Source organism: Oncorhynchus mykiss, chromosome 8 (genome assembly GCF_057628025.1).
Source record: "Oncorhynchus mykiss isolate SJ-2025 chromosome 8, ASM5762802v1, whole genome shotgun sequence".
Lineage (NCBI taxonomy): Eukaryota > Metazoa > Chordata > Actinopteri > Salmoniformes > Salmonidae > Oncorhynchus > Oncorhynchus mykiss.
Genome location: NC_143029.1, coordinates 74,366,504 through 74,386,438, shown reverse-complemented (window position 1 = coordinate 74,386,438; position 19,935 = coordinate 74,366,504). Strand labels below are relative to the sequence as shown.

Here is a 19,935-nt window from a genome sequence, read left to right as displayed (position 1 = left end):
CTGACTCAATCTCCCACTGGCCAGCCAGGGTCTTCCACTGGGAACCCAGCTTGGCTGCCATGTCATCCATCTGCTGGTTAGACACCAGGTTAGTCTGCATGCTCAGACCTTGGGGCACACAAAAGGGATGTGATCAGGTCAGTATGGAAAATCTGCAGTCCAACTAGAGCTTTGATTTTACAACTACATATCTACAAGCTATACATTTTAGTTGTGCTAGAACTCAATGTCGTTGCTCTCTTTGAGAAGGGTGTCTTCTGTCTTAATCTCAGACGGGAGGTCCTTCTGTGATGACAGGGCAAAGGGGTTCCAATCCATCAGAGGGTAGGTCATGGGGAACATCTCAATTACATACTCCTTGTGTCCTCTGACCTCATGGGTTGTGAGGAGTATGAAATTGAGATGCTCCCAAAGGGAGCCTTGTAATTCATTAACATTTTCAGTATCCAAGCACCCATAGTTCCAGCCAGACCAGACAACTCACAGGCAGCTCCTTGGCCAGTTTGATGACCATCTCCAGGTAGTCAGCCAGGCTCTTGAACTGCTGGTTGGTGGGCTGGAAGAAGTGGGGACTCCTAGACAAGACGCAGGGCTCGCCAGCCAGTTTGAGTTACGCACCACCCTACAAGACGGGGCGTGGAGGTGAGTGGATAATATTGAACCAGAACACTTCACACGGCAGGATCTTTCTTGACACCATTGGACAGGTCTTAGGACAGACAATCAACAGTTAGTGTACAAAACATTAGGAACACCTTCCTAACATTGAGTTGCACCCCCTCAATTGCCTCAATTCATTGAGGCATGAACTCTACAAGTATCAAAAGCGTTCCACAGGGATGCTGGCCCATGTTGACTCCAATGCTTCCCAGAGTTGTGTCAAGTTGGCTGGATGTCCTTTGGGTGGTGGACCATTCTTCATACACACAGGAAACTGTTGATTGTGAAAAACCCAGCTGCGTTGCAGTTATTGACACACTCCAACTGGTGTGCCTGGCATCTACTTCCAGTATGGGATCATAGCTTTCACCTGGTCAGTCATGGAAAGAGCAGGTGTTCCTAATGTTTTGTACACTGTGTATACACTTACTTGTACTCATCTTCCATGTTGGCTAGGTCAGCCTGTTCAATGGCCTCTTCAAAGAACTCCTCCAGAGTAGGCATGAATTCCCTGTGGACAAGAAATTAACATTTAGGGTTAAATAATAAGTTATATATATTTTTTAACCAAATCTCTTTTTATGTAAATGGCAAATTATAGAAGGGTCCATACCAATGTTTAGCCACATTTTTTGGGGGCACTGAGCACATTTCTGGTCTGCTGAGCACAAACTTCAATATTGGGAAAATTCGGTCCAACTTCCAGCATGCGTTTACTGTCAACACTGAGGCTGTACCCGCTTCAAGTTACAGTGTTCAAGTAGGCTGCTGTGGTTTTTGGAGCATTTGTTCATGTCTTTCTGAGCCCCTTACTGTACGAGGATAAGCAAGTGAATCGCTGGTTGCAGTAAGTTTCTCAAAAACAAGTCAAGTCACAAAGAAAGTGTCTGGACCCTTCTATAATATGTCATTTATATATATTTTTTTACATTTGGTTGTAAAAAGCGAAATCCTCCTTTAATGTTATACACCAAAAATGTATAGGTAGATAAGTGGGCTATGTAACTTTGACCTTTGACCAGCTGCACCACTGCTGTAAAACCACTCACCTGCTAACTGACTGGCAAGCTGCCATATTGTTATGATTCAGATTCCACAGTCTCGTGAGTTCATCACTGCAAGAAAACAAACACGAGTTTTGACAAAGCCAAATACAAGGGAAGCTGTGTCACTCGTCCCCCATATTGGCAACATGCTATGTCTCCCCATTTTCATTAGGCTCCAATATGAGGGCTAGACATTATAAATAATTCAACTGGCATACCTCAACTTTCCTAAACCAACTATGGTTTTGGGGAACACATTACTATTCTGTCCCAGTTATCATTGCCATACAGAGTTTGGATATGGACAAAATGTCCAATTCACACATGCGTATAATACAGGGGCGGTAGGTAGCCTAGTGGCTAGATCGAATCCCAGGGCTAACAAGGTAAAAATCTGTCATTTTGACCCTGAACAAATCAGTTAATCAACTGTTCCGCCAGGCACCGATGATGTGGATATCAATTCAGGCAGTCCCCCCCGCACCTCTCTGATTCAGAGGGGTTGGGTTAAATGCGGAAGACATTTCAGTTGAATGCATTCAGTTGTACAACTGACTAGGTATCCCCCATCCTTTCCCTACAGACTTGAATCTTGATATTCTTTCTGTAATTAAAAGCGCTATAGAAGTTGTATCATTTATTATTGTACATTATAAGCACCCACCAAATTATTATTATTATGTTAGGATTGATACTTACTTCCCCATGAAGACCTTCCTGTCAGGGCCTTTACCTAGGAAGTCTGGAGCTTGTCTCTTCCCAATGGGTCTCTTGGGTTTGTCATCTACTGGTCTTGATTTTTACAGTACCTTCAGAAAGTGTTCATACCCCTTGACTTATTCCACATGTTGTGTTACAGCCTATATTCAAAATATGTATAATTTTTCTTCTCACACACATTACCCCATAATGAAATGTCATTTAAATAAGTATTCACAACCCTTTGTCAATAGTTCATAGAAGCACCTTTGGCAGCAATTACAGTATTTTTGGGTAAGTCTCTAGGAGCTTTCCACACCTGGATTGTGCAACATTTGCCCATTATCTTTTTCAAAATTCTCAGCTACTCCTTGGTAAGCAACTTGTGTAGATTTGGCCTTGTGTTTTAGGTTATTGTCCTGCTGAAAGGTGAATTAATCTCCCAGTGTCTGGTGGAAAGCAGACTGAACCAGATTTTTTGAGGATTTTTCCTGTGTTTAGCTCCATTCCATTTCTTATTTTATCCTGAAAAACTACCCAGTCCTTAATGATTACAAACATTCCCATAACATGATGCAGCCACCACTATGCTTGAAAATATGGAGTGGTACTCTGTTGTGTTGGATTTGCCCCAAACATAACACTTTGTATTTAGAACAAAAAGTGAATTGCTTTGACACATTTTTTGCAGATACTTTAGTGCCTTGTTGCAGACAGGATGCACATTTTCACATTGTCAATTAGGTTAGTATTGTGGATAACTACAATGTTGTTGATCCATCCTCAGTTTTTTCCTATCACAGCCATTAAACGTTTAAAACAATTAAAGTCACCATTGGGGCTCCTGAGTGGAACAGCATCGCAGTGCTAGAGACATCACAACAGACCCCAGTCTGGGCTGTATCACAAACGGCCGTGATCGGGAGTCCTATAGGGCAGCACACAATTGGCCCAGCGTCATCCGTGTTGGCCGGTGTAGGCCATCTTGTAAAATAAGAATTTGTTCTTAACTGACTTTCCTAGTTAAATAAAGTTTAAATAAACAATTTAAAATCCCAGTGGTGTCCTTCCTGTCTGGCAACTATGTTAGGAAGGACACCTGTATCTTTGTGGTGACTGGGTGTATTGATACACCAGCCAAAGTGTAATTAATAACATCACCAAGCTCAAAAGGGAGATTCAATGTGAGCATTTTTTTTTTTTTTTTTTTTTTTTTTTTTTTTAACCAATGGGTGCTGTTCTTTGAGGCATTTGAAAACTTCCCTGGTCTTTGTGGTTGAATCCGTGTTTGAAATTCACTCCTCGATTGAGGGAACTTACAATTATCTGTATGTGTGGGGGACAGATGAGGTAGTCATTCAAAAATCATGTTAAACACTTATTGCACACACAATGAGTCCATGAAACTTGTGACTTGTTAAAGCACATTTTTACTCCTGAACTTATTTAGGCTTGCCATAACAAAGGGGTTGAATACTAATTGACTCAAGACATTTCAGCTTTTCATTTTTTATTAATTTGTAAACATTTCTAAAAACATCATGGGGTATTGTGTGTAGGCCAGTGACAACCTCAACTTAGTCCATTTAAAATTCAGGCTGTAACACAACAAAATGTGAAAAGGGTCAAGGGGTGTGAATATCTTCTGAAGGCACTGTATATACAGTACCGTTCAAAAGTTTGGACACCTACTCATTCAAGGATTTGTTTCTAAATTGTAGAATAATAGTGAAGACATCAGAACTATGAAATAACACATATGGAATCATGTAAATAACAAAAAAGAGTGTCAAAATATATGTTATATTCTTCAAAGTAGCCACTCTTTGCCTTGATGACAGCTTTGCACAATCTTGGCATTCTCTCAACCAGCTTCATGAGGTAGTCACCTGGAATGCTTTTCCAACAGTCTTGAAGGAGTTCCCACATATACTGAGCACTTGTTGGCTGCTTTTCCTACACTCTGCAGTCCAACTCATCCAAAACCATCTCAATTGGATTGAGATTGGGTGATTGTAGAGGCCAGGTCATCTGATGCAGCACTCCATCACTATCCTTCTTGGTCAAACAGCACTTACACAGCCTGGGGGTGTGTTTTGTGTTTTCTGTTGAAAAAAATGATAGTCCCACTAAGTGCAAACCAGATGGGATGGCGTATCGCTGCAGAATGCTGTGGTAGCCATGCTGGTTAAGTGTGCCTTGAATTCTAAATAAATCACTGACAGTGTCACCAGCAAAGCACCCCCACACCTCCTCCATGCTTCACGGTGGGAACCACACTTGCGGAGATCATCCCTTTACCTACTCTGCGTCTCACAAAGTCATGGCGGTTGGAACCAAAAATCTAAAAATTTGGACTCAGACCAAAGGACATATTTCCACCAGTCTAATGTCCATTGCTCGTGTTTCTTGGCCCAAGTAAGTCTCTTCTTCTTACTGGTGTCCTTTAGTAGTGGTTTCTTAGCAGTAATTCGACCATGAAGGCCTGATTCACACAGTTTCCTCTGAACAGTTGATGTTGAGATGTGTCTATTAATTTAATTCTGTGAAGCATTTATTTGGGCTGCAATTTGAGATGCAGTTATTTGCAGACTTCTGAGGCTGGTAACTCTAATGAACTTAGGAGAGCAGAGGTAATCTGGGTCTTCCTTTCCTGTGGTGGTCCTCATGAGAGCCAGTTTCATCATAGTGCTGGGTGGTTTTTGCATTTTAAGACACTTTCAAAGTTCTTTAAATCTTCCGGATTGACTGACATTCAGGTCTTAAAGTAATGATGGTAATACGTTTCTCTTTGCTTATTTTAGCTGTTTTTGACATAATATGGACTTGGTCTTTTATCAAATAGGACGATCTTCTGTATGTCACAACACAACTGATTGGCTCAAACGCATTAAGAAGGAAAGAAATTCCACAAACTTTTACCAAGGCACACCTGTTAATTGAAATGCATTCCAGGTGACTACCTCAAGAAGCTGGATGAGAGAATGCCAAGAGTGTGCAAAGCTGTCATCAAGGAAAAAGGTGGCTACTTTGGTGGATGGAGCGAGACATGATGTCCCAGATGTGCTCAATTGGATTCAGGTCTGGGGAACGGGCAGGCCAGTCCATAGCATCAATGCCTTCCTCTTGCAGGAACTGCTGACACACTCTAGCCACATGAGGTCTAGCATTGTCTTGCATTAGGAGGAACCCAGGGCCAACCGCACCAGCATATGGTCTCACAAGGGGTCTGAGGATCTCATCTCGGTACCTAATGGCAGTCAGGCTACCTCTGGCGAGCACATGGAGGGCTGTGCGGCCCCCCAAAGAAATGCCACCCCACACCATGACTGACCCACCGCCAAACCGGTCATGCTGGAGGATGTTGCAGGCAGCAGAACGTTCTCCACGGCGTCTCCAGACTCTCACGTCTGTCACGTCTGTCACATTCATCTGTGAAGAGCACAGGGCGCCAGTGGCGAATTTGCCAATCTTGGTGTTCTCTGGCAAATGCCAAACGTCCTGCACGGTGTTCGGCTGTAAGCACAACCCCCACCTGTGGACGTCGGGCCCTCATACCACCCTCATGGAGTCTGTTTCTGACCATTTGAGCAGACACATGCATATTTGTGGCCTGCTGGAGGTCATTTTGCAGGGCTCTGGCAGTGCTCCTCCTTGCACAAAGGCGGAGGTAGTGGTCCTGCTGCTGGGTTGTTGCCCTCCTATGGCCTCCTCCACGTCTCCTGATGTACTAGCCTGTCTCCTGGTAGCGCCTCCATTCTCTGCACACTACGCTGACAGACACAGCAAACAGCTCGCATTGATGTGCCATCCTGGATGAGCTGCACTACCTGAGCCACTTGTGTGGGTTGTAGACTCCATCTCATGCTACCACTAGAGTGAAAGCACCACCAGCATTCACAAGTGACCAAAAAACATCAGCCAGAAAGCATAGGAACTGAGAAGTGGTCTGTGGTCACCACCTGCAGAACCACTCCTTTATTGGGGGTGTCTTGCTAATTGCCTATAATTTCCACCTGTTGTCTATTCCATTTGCACAACAGCATGTGAAATGTATTGTCAATCAGTGGACAGTTTGATTTCACAGAAGTGTGATTGACTTGGAGTTACATTGTGTTGTTTAAGTGTTCCCTTTATTTTTTTTGAGCAGTGTACATTACCAGTCAATAGTTGACACACCTACTCATTCCAGGGTTCTTTAGTTCTTTATTTTTTTTTACTGTTTTCTACGTTGTAGAAGAATAGTGAAGACATCAAAACTATGACATAACACATATGGAATCATGTTTTAACCAAAAAAGTGTTAAACAAATCAAAATATATTTGAGATTCTTAAAAGTAGCCAACCTTTTCCTTGATGACAGCTTTGCAAACTCTTGGCATTCTCTCAGCCAGCTTCTTGAGGTAGTCACCTGAAATGCATTTCAATTAACAGGTGTGCCTTGGTAAAAGTTTGTGGAATTTCTTTCCTTCTTAGTGTTGTGACATATAGAAGATCGTCCTATTTGATAAAAGACCAAGTCCATATTATGTCAAAAACAGCTAAAATAAGCAAAGAGAAACTTATTACCATCATTACTTTAAGACCTGAAGGTCAGTCAATCCTGAAGATTTAAATAACTTTGAAAGTGTCTTAAAACGCAAAAACCACCCAGCACTATGATGAAACTGGCTCTCATGAGGACCACCACAGGAAAGTTCATTAGAGTTACCAGCCTCAGAAATCTGCAAATAACTGCATCTTAAATTGCAGCCCAAATAAATGCTTCACAGAATTAAAATAACAGACACATCTCAACATCAACTGGTCAGAGGAGACGGCATGAATCAGGCCTTTCTGGTCAAATTGCTGCAAAGAAACCACTACTAAAGGACACCAATAAGAAGAGACTGCTTGGGCTAAGAAACACGAGCAACCGAATTCTATATTTTTGGTTCCAACCTCCGTATCTTTGTGAGATGCAGAGTAGGTGAACAGATCATCTCTGCATCTGTGGTTCCCAATGTGAAGCATAGAGGAGGTGGTGTGATGGTGCTTTGCTGGTGACACTGTGTATGATTTATTTAGAATTTAAGGGACACTTAACCAGCATGGCTACCACAGCATTCTGCAGCGATACGCCATCCTATCTGGTTTGCGCTTAGTGGGACCATCATTTGTTTTTCAACAGGACAATGACCCAACACACCTCCAGGCTGTGTAAGGGCTATTTGACCAAGAAAGAGAGTGATGGAGTGCTGCATCAGATGACCTGGCCTCCACAATCACTCAATCCATTTGAGATGGTTTGGGATGAGTTGGACCGCAGAGTGAAGGAAAAGCAGCCAACAAGTGCTCAGCATATGTGGGATCTCCTTCTAAACTGTTGGAAAAGCATTCCTCATGAAGCTGGTTAAGAGGTTGCCAAAAGTGTGCAAAGCTGTCATCAAGGCAAATGGTGACTACTTTGAAGAATCTAAAATATATTTTCATTTGTTTAACACATGATTCCATATGTGTTATTTCATAGTTGATATCATCACTATTATTATTTAATGTAGAAAATAGAAAAATAAAGAAAAATCCTTGAATGAGTAGGTATGTCCAAACTTTTGGCTGGTACTGTATGTTGTGATGTCACTAATAAAACATGTGAACTTGCAGGAACTACACAGACTTACGGAATATTCAGACTATTCTTACCTCGACCATGGTGGCAAACTTGTCTTCATCCAGTGGGATCTCTCTGAGCAGCTATAGGGAACAAGTTAGACAGGTGATAAAAAATAGCAATATCTGAATATACAATAAACACATGATCATACAAAAGAGCCCAAACTCAAAGTGACATTTAAAATGTTTACTCAGTGAAGATGTACAGCTGAATACATACATTCGAAACAGTGCAGTGTCCACTTATAACCTTAGCTTTAACACCCTCTCTTCCACAAAGATGTACTTCAGTACTTTTCCCTATCACCCAGGATTTCTCCGTGCATATCAATAAGACTTATTGTCAGTCAGCAGAGTCCTTGAGTTATTGGGAGCACACATTCCTACAGTTCACTAAATAATTACAGTTCTCATGCACAGAGCTTGAACCTAACACTACTTTCAATCTCTAAGGATATAAAAACAATCTTCATACTAAGAGGATAATTATATAAAACAGTAATTTACAATCTATCAGATGAAACACACACACCTGGTACACAACTTTGATGGTCTCCTCCATCCATGAACACTGATCATCATTCAGGATACAACTGGAGCTGCAGCAATTTACAGGACAAGAGTTGGTAGTGAAGAGACCAACAGCAGTCAAATCACAATATGAATTCACTGTTACACCTTTTACTGCTAAATTGAATCAAACTACATTCAACCTGACATAGTGAATGATGGTGTGGGACGGGGGCCATCTTCTTGGGCCACCTCACCTTTTGAACTTGACCTGTCCCTTGGAGGTACTGGGACAGGATAAGGTACTGCAGGAGGATGTGTCGTCTGAAGTTACTGTCACTGAGCTACAGGTCCATCAACTAGAGGCAAAGACAGAGACTGTCATTGTATTTGAAGGGATCCATTTGAGAAAGGTGAGGTATAGACTTCCTAATCTCAATCACATAATGAGTAGTTACTTGGGACGTAAGGTGATTTGTAGAACAGTGACTGTGCAGTCACTGCAATGTAGTCAATCTCTATTCTGTTCTATTCTTAATTGATGGAAGTTGAGATGTCACCTTCTCACTGGTGAGGAACTTGGCAAAGTAAACGTGGTCTCCTCCTGCCGTCCTCAGCTCTTCCAGCTTCTTTTTAGAAGCCTGCATGTCGTCCAGCTTGAAGCTTCTAAACACTGTCTGAATACTACAGACAACATACAGAACATTTCTATTAACTCAAACAACTTTTCAGTGTCTTCTCACAGAAACAAACACAGCCAGCACCTGTCTTGAAACTTCACAGGACATACAGAATAGTAACAGTTTTGAACAAGACATTTGTTTTAAAGCAAAGTGTCATACTTTTAGTAGATGTCCATAGATGGGTCATGTCACAAAGCTATTTTGGGAGGGAAAGAGGGCAGAAAAGTAACTTTGAGGAAAGTCATCCAGGAAAACTTCTCATAACACTGAACAGGGTTTCTGAAGTAGTCCTGCAGAGTCCAAAACTTTCTGTAGGTTGTAGTCGATAGGGATGGAACTACAAACAGGGAGCAATTTTATAGATGACAACTTGTTTTAGCAAGCTGCAATCAAACTTACAAGGCTTGCCAGCATAGGGATCAGTGCAACAGCTATGTTGATGAAAAACCACTGATTTCAAGCATTGCGATAGATGGAACAAGGACTCATGTTGCTTACCATGGAGCAGGTGCACTAGGTTCCCCATCTCCCATCTCCCCCTCCTCCACTTCCATCCCATCCTCCTCCTCTGTGGGCTGTAGAAGACAACACAGAACAGAGGTAGAGAGAGAGTGGTAATTCATTGTTAAGCACATTCAACAGCACACACATCATTCAACAGCTTACACAATACACAGTATCGACAATCCTTAGAACAAGGCCTTACCTTCTGGCCAAGAGTGCTCTCTTGCTCATTTTTGTTGAACACTATGATGTTGTCGAGATTAAACTGTCTCTGCAGGTTCAGACCTGAAACACACAAAGGAACACAATAGTGGCCACAAGTCCACATCCATGATAAAACATAAATGACGTCAGTTCCTGTAGCTCCATGTAACCCTCTCACCTGATTTCTCAGACAGGGGAAAGAGACGAGCCAGGAACAGCTGGATCCGTCCACAGAAGACTGTGTTCTGAGACTTGGACAACCTCCTCAAAAGATCTGCAAAGTAAGAAGATGGGGTTTAGTGATGGAATATCTGCACAAATAAAGATAACAACTTGTTTTAGCAAGCTGCAATCAAACTTACAAGACTTGCCAGCATAGGGATCAGTGCAACAGCTATGTTGATGAAAAACCACTGATTTCAAGCATTGCGATAGATGGAACAAGGACTCATGTTGCTTACCATGGAGCAGGTGCACTAGACATTAGAGAGGCAAGCCAGCAACCAGAGGGTTGCCAGTTCGAATCCCGGGTCCTACAGGAAACATCTGCCAGGAAGTGATCTTAATGTGTGCCTTTATCCTCACCATTACACATCCTTAACAAGTAGTTCTTCCCAGCAGTGTAAAAGGAGTTCTGAAGTGAGAGAGGAGAAAGTTATGTTGGTGGCATTTCCTCAATAACTAAAAGGAAAGATCTATAAGAAACCTGTCATCAAGTAAACATTGACCGTTACTCTAAGAACGCAGAGAAACAGACTAAGCTACTTACAGACTTCCAGGTGGAGACATTCTCTTCAACAAAGGAGAAGACCTTATCACACTGGTACAGAGGAAGACAGTCCAGAACATCTCCCAACAGTAGGAAAGGAGTGGTGGCGGAGCAGATACCTGCATGGACAAGTGAATTTACTACACTTTTCTACACAATTACTACATAATTTGCTGTCTGGCGTGTATATCGATGAAATACTAAGGAGGTAAAACAGAAGGAGATGTAGCGATGTTATGACGTGACGTTCAGCCTGCTGCTTACCTTCAGTGACTCCATCAATGCTGAGAATGATGAGAGACAGGAAGTCATCGACGAGTGCTTTCTTTTCCACCTGTAAAAGAAAAGGAGAGAAAGGGAGAATGTTGCTCGACTCTTGGTGAAGCATATTGAGCATAAGCAAGACCATGTACTAGCAGTATACTTCAGAGTTTTACGCCTTGTCGGCTCAGGTTTTCGAACCAGCGACCTCACTAACCACTAGGTGGCAGGTAGCCCTTGAGCAAGGCACTCAACCCTAATTTGCTCCAGGGGCACCATACTACCATGTTTGACCCTGTAAAACAACACATTTCACTGCACCTATCAGGTGTATGTGACAACAAAACAAACACACATATACACATTCATATAAATATACTAAACAAAAGTATAAATGCAACATGCAATAATTTCAAAGATTTTACTGAGTTACACAGTTCATAGAAGGAAATCAGTCAATTGAAATAAACTAATTAGGCCCTAATCTATGGATTTCACAGGCCCAACCACTGGGGAGCCAGGCCCATCCAATCAGAATGAGTTTTTCCCCACAAAAGGGCTTTATTACAGACAGAAGTACTCCTCAGCATCCCCACTCCTCTCACTATCCCACAGGTGGAGGTACTGGGCTGGCATGGTTACACGTGGTCTGCAGTTGTGAGGCCGGTTGGAAGTACTGCCACATTTTCTAAAACGACGTTAGAGGCGAAATTAACATTAAGAAATTAACATTACATTCTCTGGCAAAAGCTCTGTTAAGACATTCCTGCAGTCAGCATGAAAATTGCGTGTTCCCTCAACTTGAGACATCTGTGGCTTTGTGTTGTGTGACAAAACTGCATATTTTATAGTGGCCTTTTATTGCCTCCAGCACAAGGTGCACCTGTGTAATGGCCATGCTGTTTAAATCAGCTTCTTGATAAGCCACACCTGTCAATTGGATGGATTATCTTGGCAAGGGAGAAATACTCATTAACAGAGATGTAAACAAAATTGTGCACTAAATTTGAGAAAAATTGAACCATGCCTGGGAAATTTTATTTCAGCTCATGAAAAAAAATGGGACCAACACTTTACATATACATATCTAAAACAAATTACACACACACGCATACATACATATGTGCTACATTTCTTTAAACTTACAATCTACTCCTCCAGGACCTGCCTCAGAGCTTGGTCAAAGGTGGTCTTCTTCTCTGTCTCACTGTGAAGAGACAAGCAGGCAGACAATGTCTGTGGTGATGTGGACAGAGGCATAGCCTAGAGATAATATAATTAATGTTAACAGCTAACATTAGCTATGTAACGCCATTCACTCACTTTCCAGTGATCTGGTTGAATGCGTTTATCAACGGTTTGCTGGTTTTGTTGACTAACACACTTCTGTTTGAGGCCTGGGTGAGAGTTATAACAATTGAACAAATAATAAAAGCTTAGTATTTTCTTGGGACTATCGTTACACGTTGTTAACCTGCTAACGTGATTAAGCTAGCCAACCAACGTGTCTAATAAATATGACTTGGCTTGCAAAGGTATTGTAAGCGTTTCTACAAAGATGTGATAAACAATTTAAATCATGCATAGAATAGTCTGAAATACTCCGTATTGAAGACAAGTTCTTACTGTAAATATATCTTTTGCATCGTTGAAATTGAATAAAATCAGTACAGACATCTTTCCTCTTCAACAATAAACGTGACCCCGACTAAAGTTGTATATCCGGTTCAAATCGGGCGCAATCAGGATGTCAACATTGTAAGCCTTAAGGCATGGTTCAGAAAGTAATGTTTATAATTTGTAACATGAATACAATTTACGGATAATCTTCTGCCCTAGCAGTATTTTGATTTTGTTTACAAGGAACATCAGAGCCACAGGTTCCTATCGTCAACATTAGAGTAACACTTACTGTTCAACTAGGCCTATGCCAAATCAAATGCTTTGCTGGCCTTTAGATATCTAAACTTTATTTTTATAACCAGTGTAATAACGGATGTAGCCTATTGCATTTCAGGGATGATCGATCTCGTATTCCCGGGATGTTCATTGGTATAATAGCCTTCAGTTTTACGTGTGGCCAGAAGATGACACTATACACTTTTGTAAAGTATTGATTGTTGTTCCACAGAGTTCCTAAACCCAGAAGCGCAACATCGCGAGACTTCCGGGAAAGCATGTGTTGGGTTTGGGGTCAATTATGAAGGTAACATAGTGTCTTGTGTAAAATAATGTCAAATATGAGTTGCACTTATATAATCCGTTTTGTATTTGCAAAAAAAATATCAAACATGGCACTTGAGAATAAATGCCACATTTGCAAGCACATAACATGAACATTCAAACATGTACGTTGATGTTAATAAATTCAATAAAATGTGCAACTAAATTTGAGAATGAATGCAACTAATTTTCTAAACTTGTGACTGGTGAATCTTCTGTGAATTAAAACTACATTTACTGATGTCAAATCTGTGCACTCAGAGTTTTGTCACTAATTTACCGACTAACCTCGGCCAGGTTTTGTAGATGTAAAAAAACATTCAAATAAAATGTTATTGGTCATATACACAATATTTAGCAGGTGTAGCGAAATGCTTGTGTTCCTAGCTCCAACAGTGCAGTAATATCTTTACAGCCATAACATCATGATCATGTAGTCATGCATCTGCAGACCAGCGAGGTGAAGAAAAGCTTGCTTTGGGTGAGCTAGCCAGAACAACATCAACTAGCTAGCTATAATATCCAATAAACATTTTCAGGAAAAGCATGGAAAGAGTTAGCTACCTGTAGTATTATTTTAAACCAACTCATGCACGTCTGTGTTACATTCCATATTATCTTTTAGTATATTTGTACTGTATTGCTATCTGTCTCAAGTTGCACACATTCTGTTTGAATTGTCATGACTGAATTCTCATTCAAATAATGTTGTGCCTCTCTTTCAGATCTGCTAAGCACTGCTAAGCACACCTCTGCCTCTGCTACCCACACAACCACTACCTCAAAGTGGTTGGGTCAGCTCCTTCCTGGCTGGCCCTGTTCAGGAGTGACATTGGACAGGGCCACAGTGTCTCCCAGCCCCCGTCTCCTCAGTGTTTTACCTAAAAGGCTCAGACTTTTCTGTCTCCATCTACGTGGGCCGGCACCCGTGTCTCACTGGGCCATGGCTCTGTCGGACCTTCTCTCTTGGGGCCAAAGCCAGGCCGCTGGTACTTTTCAGTTTGCATTGCCATAACAATGGCTAACTATGAACTTTAACATCTTCTCTCAAAGCAATGGTTTTTATTATGCAGAGGTTGTGGATTCCTCACTGCCAGCTCTAGTTATGGAAACAATAGTATAACATAAGGGTTTATACACTAGTGTAACACTGATGTTAGTCGAAAAGCAGCATTGGATGCTTTGTGAATATGGGCCTTGGTCTAATGTGTGATCTTAGGCATGCTCCCACTAACAAAATCATCTAGAATGCTATTGTATGCTGTAGTGTTAAGATGTTCCTTCACTGGTACTAAGGGGCTTAGCACGAACCATGAAAAACAACCCCAGTACACTATTCCTCGTCCACCAAACTTTACCGTTGGCAGGTAGCGTTTTCCTGGCATCTGCCAAACCCAGATTTGTCTGTCGGACTGACAGATGGTGAAGCGTGATTCAGCACTCCAGAGAACACATTTCCACTACTTCAGAGTCCAATGGCGGCAAGCTGTATACCACGCCAGCCGACGCTTGCATGTCTGTGCACTCGATTTTATACACCTGTCAGCAACGGGTGTGGCTGAAATAGCCAAATTCCCTTAATTTGAAGCGGTGTCCACATACTTTTGTATTTACTCTACTGGTCAAACTTTTTAAGAACACCTACTCATTGAAGAGTTTCTTTTTTTTCACTATTTTCTACATTGTAGAATAATAGTGTAGACATCAAAACTATGAAATAACACATGGAATCATGTAGTAAACAAAGTGTTAAACAAACCAAAATATATGTTATATTTGAGATTCTTCAAAGCAGCCACCCTTTGCCTTGACAGTTTTGCGCACTCTTGCCATTCTCTCAAGCAGCCCCACCTGGAATGCTTTTCCAACAGTCTTGAAGGAGTTCTCACATATGCTGAGCACTTGTTGGCTGCTTTTCCTTCACTCTGCGGTCCGACTCATCCCAAACCATCTCAATGTGGTTGAGGTCGGGTGATTGTGGAGGCCAGGTTATCTGATGCAGCACTCCATCACTCTCCTTGGTAAAATAGCCCTTACCCAGCCTGGAGGTGTGTTGGATCATTGTCCTGTTGAAAAACATAATAGTCCCACTAAGTCCAAACCAGATGGAGTGGTGTATTGCTGCAGAATGCTGTGGTATCCATGCTGGTTAAGTGTGCATTAAATTCCAAATAACTCACAGACAGTGTCACCAGCAAAGCACCCCCACACCATCACACCTCCTTCTCCATGCTTTATGGTGAAAAATGCACATGTGAAGATCATCCGTTCACCCACACTGTGTTTCACTCCCTCATCACAGCTGCCCATGTCCCTTAAAGTTGATGATGTGGTTGTTACTGACAAGGAGCACATGGCTGAGCTTTTTAATCACCACTTCATTGTCAGGATTTCTATTTGACTTAGCCATGCCTCCTTGCCCGTCCAACATTTCCTCATCTCCCACCCCTTCTAATGCGACGAGCCCCGATGGTCCTCCCTCTTTTCCTCTGCCCCGCTACAAAGTGTCTCCCTGCAGGCGGTCACTGAGTCCGAGGTGCTAAAGGAGATTCTTAAACTTGACCCCCAAAAAACATCTGGGTCAGATGGTTTAGACCCTTTCTTCTTTAAGGTTGCTGCCCCTAAAATCTCTGACCTTTGTGACCTGTCTCTTCTCTCTGGGGAGGTTCCCATTGCTTGGAAGGCAGCCACTGTTCGTCCTTTATTTAAAGGGGGAGATCAAGCTGATTCTAACTGTTATAGGCCTATTTCTATTTTCCCCTGTTTACTGACAAGTTTTTCCAACACTTTTGATAATCTTTGCTTTCTTGATATCTCTGGTATGCAACCTGGTTTCCCGCTCAGGTTATGTGTCACGATCGTGGTATGAAGCTGACCAAAGCGCAGCGTGATATGAATGCATTATTTTATTGAATGACGAAAAACACGACGTAAACTAAACAAGCTAACAAAACAACAAACGACCGTGACTGCTAATGAAACATAATGCTAACATGCAACTAGACATAGACAATCACCCACAAACCAACAGTGAAACCCAGGCTACCTAAGTATGATTCTCAATCAGAGACAACTAATGACACCTGCCTCTGATTGAGAACCATACTAGGCCGAAACATAGAAATCCCCCAAATCATAGAAAAACAAACATAGACTGCCCACCCCAACTCACGCCCTGACCATACTAAATAATGACAGAACAAAGGAAATAAAGGTCAGTACCCCCCCCCCCCCCCCCCCCCCCCCCCCCAAAGGTGCGGACTCCGGCCGCAAAACCTTAACCTATATGGGAGGGTCTGGGTGGGCGTCTGTCCGCGGTGGCGGCTCTGGCGCGGGACGTGGACCCCACTTCCCCACAGTCTCTCTCCGCCTCCGTGGCCTCCTAAATACGGCAACCCTCGCCGCCGACCTCGGACTGGGGACCCTAGAAATGGGTCCCGATTGGATGGGAGATTCCGGCAGCGCCGAGGTGAAGGATGATTCTGGCAGCGCCGGACAGGCGGGAGACTCCGGCAGCGCCGGATAGGCAGGAGGCTCCTGCAGCTCCGGAGAGGAGGGAGGCTCCGGCAGCGCCTCTGGACTGAGGGGCTCTGGCGCCTCTGGATTGAGGGGCTCTGGCGCCTCTGGACTGAGGGGCTCTGGCATACAAAGCTCTCCCTCGCCCCCCATTTGTTAAATCTGACCATAATTCTATCATCCTGATTCCTGCTTTCAAGCAAAAGCGAAAGCAGGAAGTAACAGTGACTCGCTCAATACGAAAGTGATCAGATGACGCGGATGCTACGCTACAGGACTGCTTTGCTAGAACAGACTGGAATATGTTCCGGGATTCAGTTAATGGCATTGAGTATATCATCACAGTCACCAGCTTCATCAATAACTGCATCGACGACGTCGTCCCCACAGTGACCGTACATACATATCCCAACCAGATGCCATGGATTACAGGCAAAATCTGCATCAAGCTAAAGGCTAGAGTTGCCGCTTTCAGGTAGTGGGACACTAATCCGGATGCTTATATCCAAAATTCCGCTGTGCCTTAAGGCGAACAGTCAATTCAGGACTAAGATCCCTACAACACCAGCTCTGACGCTCGTAGAATGTGGAAAGGCTTGCAAACTATTACGGACTACAAAGGGAAACCCAGCCGTGAGCTGCCCAGTGACGCGAGCCTACCAGATGGGCTAAATGCCTTTTAAGCTCGCTTTGAGGCAAACAACACTGAAGCATGCATGAGAGCACCAGCGGTTCCGGACGACTGTGTGATCACTCTCTCTGTAGCCGATGTGAGTAAGACCTTTAAACAAGTCAACATTCACAAGGCCGTGGGACCAGACAGATTACCAGGATGTGTACTCAGAGCATGCGCGGACCAACTGGCAAGTGTCTTTACTGACATTTTCAACCTCTCCCTGACCGAGTCTGTAATACCTACATGTTTCAAGCAGACCACCATAGTCCCTGAGCCCAAGAAAGCAAAGATAACCTGCATAAATGACTACCGCTCTGTAGCACTCACGTTGGTAGCCATGAAGTGCTTACATCAACACCATCATCCCGCAAACCTTAGACCTCAATCGCACTCCACACGGCTCTTTCCCACCTAGACAAAAGGAACACCTATGTGAGAATGCTGTTCATTGACTATAGCTCAGCCTTCAACACCATAGTGCCCACAAAGCTCATCACTAAGCTAAGGACCCTGGGACTAAACACCTCCCTCTGCAACTGGATCCTGGACTTCCTGACGGGCAGTCCCCAGGAGGTGAGGCTAGGCAACAGCACATCTGCTATGCTGATCCTCAACACGGGGGCTCCTCAGGGGTGCGTCCCCTCCTGTACTCCCGGTTCACCCACAACTTTGTGGCTAAGCACGACTCCAACACCATCATTAAGTTTGCTGACGACACCAACAGTGGTAGGCCTGATAACTGACAGTGATGGAACAGTCTATAGGGAGGAGGTCAGATCGTAGACTACAGGAAAAGGGTGGCCGAACACACCATTCACATCAATGGGGCTGTTGTGGAGCGGGTCGAGAGTTAAGTTCCTTGGTGTCCACATCACCAACAAACCTATTATGGTCCAAACACACCATGACAGTAGTGAAGAGGGCATGACAACGCCTTTTCCCCCTCAGGAGACATACATTATTTGTCATGGGTCCCCAGATCCTCAAAAAGTACGACAACTGCACCATCGAGAGAATTCTGACCGGTTGCATCAGCGCCTGGTATGGCAACTGCTCGGCATCTGACCGCAAGGTGCTACAGAGGGTAGTGTGTACGGCCCACTACATCATTGGGCCAAGCTTCCTGCCATCTAGGACCTATATACTAGGTGGTGTTAGAGGAAGGCCCAAAAAAATCATAGACTCCAGTCACCCTAGTCATAGATTGTTCTCTCTGCTACCGCACGGCAAGCGGTACCGGAGCGCCAAGTCGAGTGTCAAAAGGCTCATTAACAGCTTCTACCCCCAAGCCATAATTCTGCTGAACAATTAATCAAATGGCCACCCAGACTATTTACATTGACCCCACCCCACTTTGTTTTTACACTGCTGCTACTCTCTGTTTATTATTCTTGCAAAGTCACTTTACCCCTACCTACATGTACAAATGACCTTGACTAAACTGTACCCCTGCACATTGACTCGGTACCTGTACCCCCTGTATATAGCCTTGTTATTTTATGTTACTTTATAATTAAATGTTTTACTTTAGTTTATTTGGTAAATATTTTCTTAACCCTGAACTGCATTGTTGGTTAAGGGCTTGTAAGTAAGTCTTTCACTGTAAGGTTTACACCTGGTGTATTAGGCGCAAGTCACCAATAACATTTGATTTGATTTGATAATGGCTGGAGCAGAATTAGTGGAATGGTATTAAATACATCATAGACATGGTTTCCATGTGTTTGATGCCATTCCATTTGCTCCGTTCTGACCATTATTATGAGCCGTTTTCCCCTAAGCAGCCTCCTGTGAGATCCATGTACTGTGTGTATGGCTCCACCCACAAGTGGAAGTAGCACAGCAGGATGGTGGCCATGGAGCAGATGTTGAGAGAAATGATGAACACCTTGAACAGGAACATCTGGTGTGATAAAATGTCGAGAAAATACTCAACAATCAAATTCAGTCTCCTTGCTTAGAGGCTGAGTTGATCTTGGTTCAAATAATTGATTGTTTGCCAGATATTAAGGTATCTTTACTTTTACTCAAGTACAACAATTAGGTAATTTTTCCATCACTGCTAATAGAACTAACGTGTTAGTAAACCCACGCCAATCATGCAGTAACGTTACAGTGTACAGTCAGTAAGCAGTTTAAGCTTTACTTGGAAGAGTTCCAGTGTTGTGTTGGATAGTCATAGCCAGCTAGTTAACACTGCCTCCCTCTGTTTGAGCAGAGTGTTTGAGTAGGCTAGAACTAGCTAAGAAAGTGAAACAAAGTGAAAGAAAATTGAGTAAATCTCTTTCTCTTGCTTCTCCTTCATTTTGGAAGAAATTAATTTATTCAAAACTGTTCAACTATTGTAATTCTCTCTTTGAGTCAACTACAGCACATTTTATACACTGCAGTGGTAGCTACCTGTAGCTTATGCGTTCAGTACTAGATTCATTCTCTTCACACTCTCCTGCAACCCGCCTCACCAATTTATATTTATTAAAAAAAAAAGTATTTACCTCAAATCTGTAATCCTCCATAGAAGCTAGCCAGAA

The 19,935-nt window shown here is 43.0% G+C and overlaps 1 long non-coding RNA gene and 1 pseudogene across 2 annotated transcripts; one reads left to right on the top strand and one right to left on the bottom strand.

The window, feature by feature from the left end:
• Window positions 1-216: 216 nt before the first annotated feature.
• LOC110530976 (THO complex subunit 1-like) lies at window positions 217-12,886 on the bottom strand (annotated as a pseudogene). The gene is made up of 19 exons (XR_016482764.1): window positions 12,850-12,886; window positions 12,313-12,424; window positions 12,136-12,196; window positions 10,993-11,062; window positions 10,729-10,847; window positions 10,545-10,593; window positions 10,138-10,233; window positions 9,958-10,040; window positions 9,750-9,826; window positions 9,129-9,252; window positions 8,826-8,927; window positions 8,591-8,657; window positions 8,089-8,139; window positions 6,753-6,817; window positions 2,406-2,515; window positions 1,710-1,775; window positions 1,091-1,171; window positions 485-622; window positions 217-372 (listed from the first exon to the last, which is right to left on the bottom strand). The product of XR_016482764.1 is annotated as a THO complex subunit 1-like (transcript).
• Window positions 12,887-13,115: 229 nt separating this feature from the next.
• Window positions 13,116-16,172, top strand: LOC149982111 (uncharacterized). The gene is made up of 2 exons (XR_016482597.1): window positions 13,116-13,195; window positions 13,938-16,172. It is a non-coding gene; the product is annotated as an uncharacterized LOC149982111 (long non-coding RNA).
• Window positions 16,173-19,935: the final 3,763 nt, after the last annotated feature.